This window comes from Mandrillus leucophaeus, unplaced genomic scaffold (assembly GCF_000951045.1).
Source record: "Mandrillus leucophaeus isolate KB7577 unplaced genomic scaffold, Mleu.le_1.0 Scaffold518, whole genome shotgun sequence".
In the NCBI taxonomy this organism is placed as follows: domain Eukaryota; kingdom Metazoa; phylum Chordata; class Mammalia; order Primates; family Cercopithecidae; genus Mandrillus; species Mandrillus leucophaeus.
In genome coordinates, this window is record NW_012105564.1 from 857,247 (window position 1) to 866,461 (window position 9,215).

Consider the following 9,215-nt stretch of genomic DNA (forward strand, 5'->3'; position numbering starts at 1 on the left):
GGCTAGTTTTTTGTATTTTTAGTAGAGACGGGGTTTCACAGTGTTAGCCAGGATGGTCTCGATCTCCTGACCTCGTGATCCGCCCGTCTCGGCCTCCTGAAGTGCTGGGATTACAGGATTGAGCCACCACCCCTGGCCCAAACCCCAATATTTTAAGCATCATTTCCAAATTTACCTCTTCATCAAAAGGGATAACAATTTCAGTGTGTATAGACCTCAAGTCTTTTTTTTTTTTTTTTTTTGAGACGAAGTCTCCTCTGTCACCCAGGCTGGAGGGCAGTAGCATGATCTCGGCTCACTGCAACCTCTGTCTCCCGGGTTCAAGCAATTCTCCTTTCTCAGCCTCCCCAGTAGCTGGGACTACAGGGGCCTGCCACCACGCCTGACTAATTTTTGTAGTTTTAGTAGAGACGGGATTGCACCTTGTTGGTCAGGCTGGTCTCAAACTCCTGACCTCAGGTGATCCAACCTCCTCGGCCTCCCAAAGTGCTGGGATTACAGGCGTGAGCCACCATGACCAGCTAGAGCTCAAGTCTTGAGTGAAGTATACTTTCTTAACATTCAGAGTATTTAAAAAATTTAATTAGGAGGTCATTAGGCTGAAACAACTCCAGCACCATGGGTCCCTTACTAGTAAACCAAAACCTCACTCAATGTCAACAGTAAAATGAAACTTAAGCTTAATCAATCAGAAACCACCAACTAACCTCTAACTAGGGACTTTCCACTTTAACCAATCAAATATTTTTTTTGTCTTGCTTCCACAAACACCTTATAAAAGTTTTCCCATCAAACCCCCTTGGTGGAGTCCTGGACTGCTTGAGGTCTGGCACTGCCCAATTCATGAATCTCTGCCTGGACAAATAAATTCTTCCAAATTTTAATGTGCCTAAGTTTATCTTTTAACAAAAGCAACCAAATTTTACAAAAGTTAAAAACTAAAACTAAAATTTTCCGCACGAAAATATTGGGGCAGGGGAGGTAAGTTAAACTGGGTTGTGTAGCTAAAGCCAAAGCCAGATTAAGTGAGGCCTAATGAGAACGAGGCAGAGGCCTGAGACAAATCTCGTATACCCTTTTCACCCTGGCATTGCTTTGCTTAGAGTCCATCAGAGTCTGTATTTAAAGTGATAAAATGTGAACACATTTACTAAGGAAATTCCTGTGCTTTCTCATGTAATGATATAGGCTCCATGCATGGTTAGTGGTATTGAGAATGATGCATATGAGGCCGGGCGTGGTGGCTCACACCCATAATCCCAGTACTTTGGGAGACTGAGGTGGGTGGATCACCTGAGGTCCGGAGTTTGAGATCAGCCTCAACATGGAGAAACCCCATCTCTACTAAAAATTCAAAATTAGCCGGGCGTGGTGCTGCATGCCTGTAATTCCAGCTACTTGGGAGGCTGAGGCAGGAGAATTGCTTGAACCTGGGAGGCAGAGGTTGCGGTGTGCCGAGATGGCGCCATTGCACTCCAGCCTAGGCAACAAGAGTGAAACTCCGTCTCAAAAAAAAAAAAAAAAAAAAAAAAGAGAATGACACATATGAGAACCAGGAAAAAAAGAGACAAGGATTGCTAAAAGAGAGACTGCAAATGTGGGTTTGGGTGAATTTCTGTGAACTTAATACTTTTTGAAAGCTGTATGAGAGACTGAAAAGGATAATAAAACATTAAAGTTGACCAGGCGTGGTGGCTCACACCTGTAATCCCAGCACTTTGCGAGGCTGAGGCAGGCGGATCACCTGAGGTCAAGAGTTCAAGACCAGCCTGGCCAACATGGTGAAACCTCGTCTCTACTAAAAATACAAAAAAAATTAGCTGGGAGGGTGGCACACACCTCTAGTCTCAACTACCCCAAGAGGCTGAGGCAGGGGAATAGCTTGAACCCAGAAGGCAGAGGTTGTAGTGAGCTAAGATTGCACCACAGCATTCCAGCTTGAGCAAAAGAGACTCCATCTCAAAAAAAAAAAAAAAAAAAAAGCCAGGCACGGTGGTACATGCCTGTAGTCCCAGCTACTCTGGAGGCTGAGGTAGGAGGCCGCCTCCCGGGTTCACACCATTCTCCTGCCTCAGCCTCCCGAGTAGCTGGAACTACAGGCGCCCGCCAACACACCCGGCTAATTTATTTTTATTTTCATTTTTTCTTGAGATGGAGTCCCACTCTGTCACCCAGCTGGAGTGCATTGGGGTCATCTCGGCTCACTGCAACCTACGGCCCCCAGATTCAAGCAATTCTCCTGCCTCAGCCTCCCAAGTAGCTGGGATTACAGGCACCTGCCACCATGCCCAGCTAATTTTTGTATTTTTAGTAGAGGCAAGGGTTTCACCATCTTGGCCAGGCTGTTCTTGAACTCCTGACTTCATGATCCACCCATCTTGACCTCCCAAAGTGCTAAGCCACCCCGCCCGGCCCACGAGGTTTTATTTTAAATGTAAACATTTCAAAGACTACAGCATGACCTTGAACATCATCTCTTTAAAAGAAAACAAGCTGTGAGAAGCTAAAAGCTTGTGATTTTAATGAGGGTTAACAATGATAACGTAAAGCTTTTTTGCATATAATAGTTCATTTATTACAACAGCTCATGCTTGTCTGCTGAGCCACCTCTTTCATATCCAAGACACAGTAAGTATCTTTTAGCAGAAAGTCTTAAGTTACTCTAAGACATTCTAAATTTGGATCAATGTTATCATCTTACACAATGAGCCAAAATTCAAATGTATGGATTGCTTCTCTCCCCATCAGCCTTATGTCGATCGTCAAAGGAAACCAGAGAAAATTGGGTGAAGGATGGTTTCCACATTATCCCGGAGCTAACTTTAAAGATAGCCTATTCCAAAATCAGGTCAAAGACATAATTATTCTGTTAGCAAAACACGGAAACACACAACAATTTTAAGGAGCAAGAGAAAATGTTAATATGTTCTGAAATTCCCACTAGCATAACTGACCAAAACAATCCCAAAATTCTCCAAATTTTAAATCACATTAATTACAAATGACAAACACAATTAATATAAACTGTAATGGTCTAAACTAATTTGACTAAGCATGCAATGCAATGTTGGCAAGGTCAGGCTTTTGTGCTCAATTACTGTTCATTCATCCTGATTTTAAAGAAACTGTTTTGTTTTGTGAGAAGGAACAATGATCCCAATATCCTAAGAACAATGAACCAACGTGAAAAGTTAGACAACAATCCAGTGGCATGGAGTGTGGAGGGGGGGCGCTGCACTTAGTTAAAATCCTATGAACACACAAGTAAACACCGAAGATCACTTGTGAATTGAGTCTGTTTATCACAAATCAGTAAATCTGTCTCTGTAGCAGTTTGTGACTCAGTTGCATGTATGAAAGAATCAGAAGTGTGGTCAGCACAGGAAAAATCTGTTCCCTGGGAATAATGACAATGATGGGTGGTGGTAGAAGTAGCAAATAACCAAAATTGTCATTGGAGGTGGCATGACATAGAGTAACACTCGTGACACTGAGGGTCTAGACATTGAACCTTGCTGTTTTACAATCTGGAAAAATTAGGGGTGATCCTTTTTGGAGGCAGACCCTTTCTGATTCTCTTCTGTTGGAATGAAGGAAAAGTTCAGTATACCAAGAGACAAAAACAGGCTGAAAGAGGTTTTTATTGTCAATTAAAAAAACAAACAAAAAGAACACTGCAGCAAGTATCTTCCAGGCATATCTAACCTGCTGCTACCCTCTGCCTTAAAGTAGGAGTTTTTAGTTATCCAATTGGTCCAGAACCCCAGAACTGCGCAGTTTGTTCATTCTTAGGGAAGATACAGAAGAGATATCTGCTACCTGCACCAGCAGGGCTGGGTGACCATTCCAAAGGAAGGAAATGTTCTAACCTCTGTTATTGCTTTCCTCAGAGCAGAAACCGTGGGCCAGCGGTACTATCTAGTCACAGCTTTCTTACTGAACCATGACAATGAGGAATAGGTGGGTTTGTTTCTTAAATAAAAATATTAAAAAGTAAAACACAAAAATTAAGCAGGAAAGCGTAATTTTTAGATAAATGCTTACTTTTCACAGACAGTGAAAATAGCAGATATCGCTGCTATTAGTAGCAGATCTATCTTCTGTATCTTCCCTAAGGACAAACAAACTGAGCAGTTCTGGGGCTCTGGACCAATTGGATAACTAAATGTGTGAACGTACTCTTCCTTGATTTTCCCAAGTACACAGACTGTATTCTGGACTGTGCAGCAGTGTCCATTACATGTGTAATCCCTATAAAAACTCTGTGCAATTGACATTGTTATGACATTCACACTCACCAGTATGTGAAACTTTTTAAACTGCAAATGTCAGAAGCCCAGTAAAAATTAACTGGGAAAAAAAAAAGAAAATCCAATAATTCACATTTCTGCAAACAAACCAAATGCCCACCAACTGATAAATGGATAAAGAAAACAGGGTATATCCATCCAATGAAATATTATTCAGCCACAAAAAGGAAGAATATAGTGATATATACTACAACATGAATGAACCTTGAAAACAACCACCACCTTTTATCCTCATTGCTATAATTCAACATTTGATCCATTGATCCCACCATTTCTCACTGTTCATCAGCTTTCTCTTGGCTTCATGTCCAGAGCGCCTTGTCTAGCCTAGATTTCACAGTCCCCTCCTTATAATCACTCTTCTGCAAACATCCATAACTCCTTTGCCCCTCTTTCCCTCAGTCCTCCTTGCCTAGTGTATTAGTACACTTGGGCTGCCATAACAAAATACCATAAGCCGGGTGACTTAAACAACAGAAATGTATTTTCTCACAGTTCTGGAAACTAGCAGTCCCAGATCAAGGTCTGCTAGAGTCTGTCCTTGGAAAGGGCTCTCTTCCTGTCTTGTAGATGACTGCCTTTTCACAGTCCTCACATGATGAGGAGAGAGGGAAAGCCCAAAAGCTCTCTGGTGTCTCTTCTTATAAGGAACCTAATCCTATCAGAGCTCCACCCTCAGGATTTTATTAAACTTAATTACTGCCTTACTCCAAATGCAACAACATTGGGGGTTGGAGCTTCAACATATGAATTTTTTCTTTTTCTTTTCTTTCTTTCTTTTTTTTTTGTTTTGAGACAAGGTCTTGCTCTGTCACTCAGGCTGGAGTGCAGTCATCCAATCTTGGCTCACTGCAACCTCCACCTCCTGGGTTCAAGTGAATCTCGTACCTCAGCCTCCTGAGTAGCCAGGATTACAGGCATACGCCACTGCAGCTGACTGTTTTGTATTTTTAGTATAGACAGGGTTTCACCATGTTGGCCAGGCTGATCTCAAACTCCTGGCCTCAAGTGATCCTCCCGCTTCAGCCTCCCAAAGTGCTGGGATTACAGGCATGAGCCACCGTGCCGGCTGAGCTTCAGCATATGAATTTGAAGGATGGAGGGACAAAATTAGTCCATGGCACCTGGAAAACCCCAACCCCAGATGAATCCTACCATTCGCTTTTTCCATGCCTGCACCAAACAGGTACAAATTTGCTAGAAAAAAAAGTCACCCAACTGAATAGACTGGTTTCTCTTGAAATTCATGATCACAAACTTCAAAGGGCATGTAGCAAGGCACCACTGTCCAGCAATCCCACTGTGTTTCTTGAGTAAACTTACTCTTCCATCGCCCAAAATAACTTCCTCCCTTAACTTCACATACCTTCTTTTCCCCATTTACTCTCAGCTGCTCCCCTTGCCTCAAAATTCACTAGAGACTGAAGCCAAATAAATTTTTCCCATCCTCCCTTAAGCAAACCTTCTAATTCACCTGCATCTGGCTGGGCACAGTGGCTTATGCCTGTAATCCTACTACTTTGGGAGGCAGGTGGATCACCTGAGGTGAGGAGTTTGAGAACACCCTGGCCAACATGGTGAAACCCCATCTTTACTAAAAATAAAAATTAAAATAATTAGCTGGGTGTGGTGCCACACACCTGTAATCCCAACTAGTAGGGAGACTGAGGCAGGAGACTAGCTTGAATCCAGGAGGTGGAGGTTGCAGTGAGCTGAGATCATGCCACTGCACTCCAGCCTGGGCAACAAAATGAGACTCTGTCAAAAAAAAAGAAAGGAAGGAAGGAAGGAAGGGAGGGAGGGAGGGAGGGAGGGAAGGGAGGGATTCACCTGCATCTGTTCTCAGCCTTACACTCTCTGATATCCCAATGAAAGAAATTTCCCTCCTCCTCTGTGTATAACTGGATGTTGAATGAACGCTTTTCCCTTCATCTCAGAATTTGAGTTAAGGCTGTAAAACTGAAAACAATAAGTAATAATTGCCCCCAACACTCTATAAAATCTAAGATAGCAGAATTAGTCCATAATTATCAACTCCTATCACTCATTGCAGCCAAAAAGCTGAATAGTAGAAATTTGGAACATGGATTGATGAGAGGCATTGAGGTAGAGAGTTGCCAGCCTAGTTAGAAATGATGTGACATTTTTCTCCCCTCTGTGGAGGAAGACAGAGTCCCTCTTCCCTATCTTCCCCTCCAAACTAAGCAATAGAAGCCTAAGAGAACCACAGTAGAGAATGAGGAAAAGATTGGCATCTCCCTCTCCAACTAGACATTTATTAAGCTGTACAATAGTCCTGTGCTATCATGAGTTAGAAGCCAAACCCAGGCCCGGGAAGAGAGTTATCAGGAAGTCTTGCCACATGTCCCCTAGAGTTAGACTAAGTCTTAATATAGTTTAAATCCATTTTTTGATGTTTGATTCCTGGTCATTTTTAATGCTCACCACTTTCTCTTCCCCTTGTGGCCCACATCTGGGCAAGCTGATAAGAAAGCTCAGGTGCTCCCTCCTTTGGCACTCGTGGGAGATTCTAACCACACAAGCCTCTGCCTCCCCATACGCAGGGACCCTCACCCCGCCACCCCACCCAATTACCAGAAGAAAAACTCCAAGCCAATCTCCCTTTCCTACTCTCTCAAGTCACCTTTAGACCAGCTTGTGAAGCCCGTCCTGCTCTCCCTAAGAAGCCTCATTATGAAAGAAATATACCTGGCTGGGGGAAGTGGCTCACGCCTGTAATCCTAGCACTTTGAGAGGCCAAGGCAGGCAGATTGCTTGAGCTCAGGAGTTCAAGACCAGCCCGGGCTACATGGTGAAACCCCGTCTCTAATAAAATACAAATAATTAGCCAGGTGTGGTGGCATGTTCCTGTAGTCCCAGCTACTCGGGAGGCTGAGGCAGAAGAATCACTTGAACCCACGAGGCAGAGGTTGCAGTGAGCCAAGATCGCACCACTGCACTCCAGCCTAGGCAACAAGAGCAAAACTTCATCTCAAAAAAGGAACAAAACTGTACAATAGACCACCAGGAGCAGAGGCTGGGAGAGTCACAAAAGATCACCCAGAGAGCACCCACGTTGGATAACAGTGTAGTTTGGCAGTCCTAGCAGAGGTCACCATGTAACCCATACCTATAACCCATATCATGGCCAGATTTTGGATGTCTGTAGTAATGGCAGAAATGGAAAACATCCAGTGTTGTTCAAAGAATTCCATTGGCTCCAGAAATTGAATTATTTTAACCTTCCTCTATTCTATTATCCTATGTCCCAATCCTGGAAGAGCCATAAGAATTATGGAGGCAGGAGGAGTCAAAAAAAAAAAAAAAAAAAAAACTCGTGAATGAACAAATTAGACTCTTTCTTCACCTCCCTGAGTAGTAGAGAGGAGAGGTCTTGAATTGCATGAGAGGCCTGTGGCTTCTGCTTAGGCTTAAAAATCTGGAGAGAGCATCCCACTCTTAGAGCAACAAAAACAATCACAACAGTAAAAACAACAAAACCAGACCATCGGAAAATTCACAACTCTTCTTGAACCCATCAGAGAGCTGAAGAGACAGAACAACCTACTAACCAGAAATCTTAGGAAAGACGGGCACCTGCAAAGAGAGCTAGGGCATGAGCTCTTGCCACCTGGCACAGTCACCACCAAACACTGGCAAGAAGAAGAATTCAACCAAATGCTTTAATTGCTTAAACCTGAGTATGGGCTACTATGAATTGTGTCCCTCCACAATTCATATTTTGAAGCCCTAATCCCCAATATGATAATGTTTGGAGATGGAGCCTTTGGGAGGTAATTAGGTTTAGAAGAAGGTGTGAGGGTATCTTCATACAGGGATTAATACCCTTATAAGAAAAGACTGGGGAACTTGCTCACATTTTCTCTATCTCCCTTCCATCCTCTGTCCCTCCTTCCCTCTCTCTCCTTCTCCTTCCCTGCTTTCTCTTTCCCTCTCCCTCTCTGCCTCTTTCTCTCCCCTATAACCCTGCTCTCTCTTTCCTTGTAAGGACACAAAGAGAAAGTGACCAACTACAAGCCAGAAGAGGATCCCTAACAGGAACTGGATTGGCCAGCCCCTTGATCTTGGACTTCCCAGCCTCCAGAAGTATAAGAAATACATTTCTGGGCCAGGTGCGGTGGCTCACGCCTGTAATCCCAGCACTTTGGGAGTCCAAGGTGGGCAGATCACAAGGTCAGAAGTTCGAGACCACCCTGACCAACATGGTAAAACCCCATCTCTACTAAAACACAAAAATTAGCCCAGCATGGTGGTGCACACCTGTAATCCCAGCTTACTCAGGAGGCTGAGGCAGGAGAACCACTTGAACCCAAGAGATGGAAGTTACAGTGAGCTGAGATCACACCACTGCACTCCAGCCTGGGTGACAAAGCAATACTCTGTCTCAAAAAAAGAAAGAAAGAAATACGTTTCTGTTGTTTAAGCCAACCAGTCTATGGCCTTCTGGCTCAAGCTGACTAAGACAGCTACCCAGAGAATATAGAATCCCTGGGGACCATAGACACAAGAGGAATTTGCAATCACTCAAAAGCTCATCTCCATGGACCTCACTGGACCTTACAAAAAAGACTCAGGTAAAAGCAAGAATCCTGAGAAAGTGTCCCTCGTGGTGTAGGCCTGGGGAAGGAGTACACAGTCACTGCGGGAAAGGCAGAAGCCTCACTGGATGCTTCTTCCCCATCTCTCCAAAGGAATAGAAGCCTTAGGCGCTGTGGGAAGGCAACAAACACCATTAGCCCAAGACATTGTGAAAAGCAGCCACACACAGTGGAGCATGCCTGTAGTCCCAGCTGCTCCAGACGCTGAGGTGGCAGGACCCCTTGAGCCCAGGAATTTGAATCCAGCCATGGCAACATAGTGAAACCCCCCCTCCCCTAAAAGAAA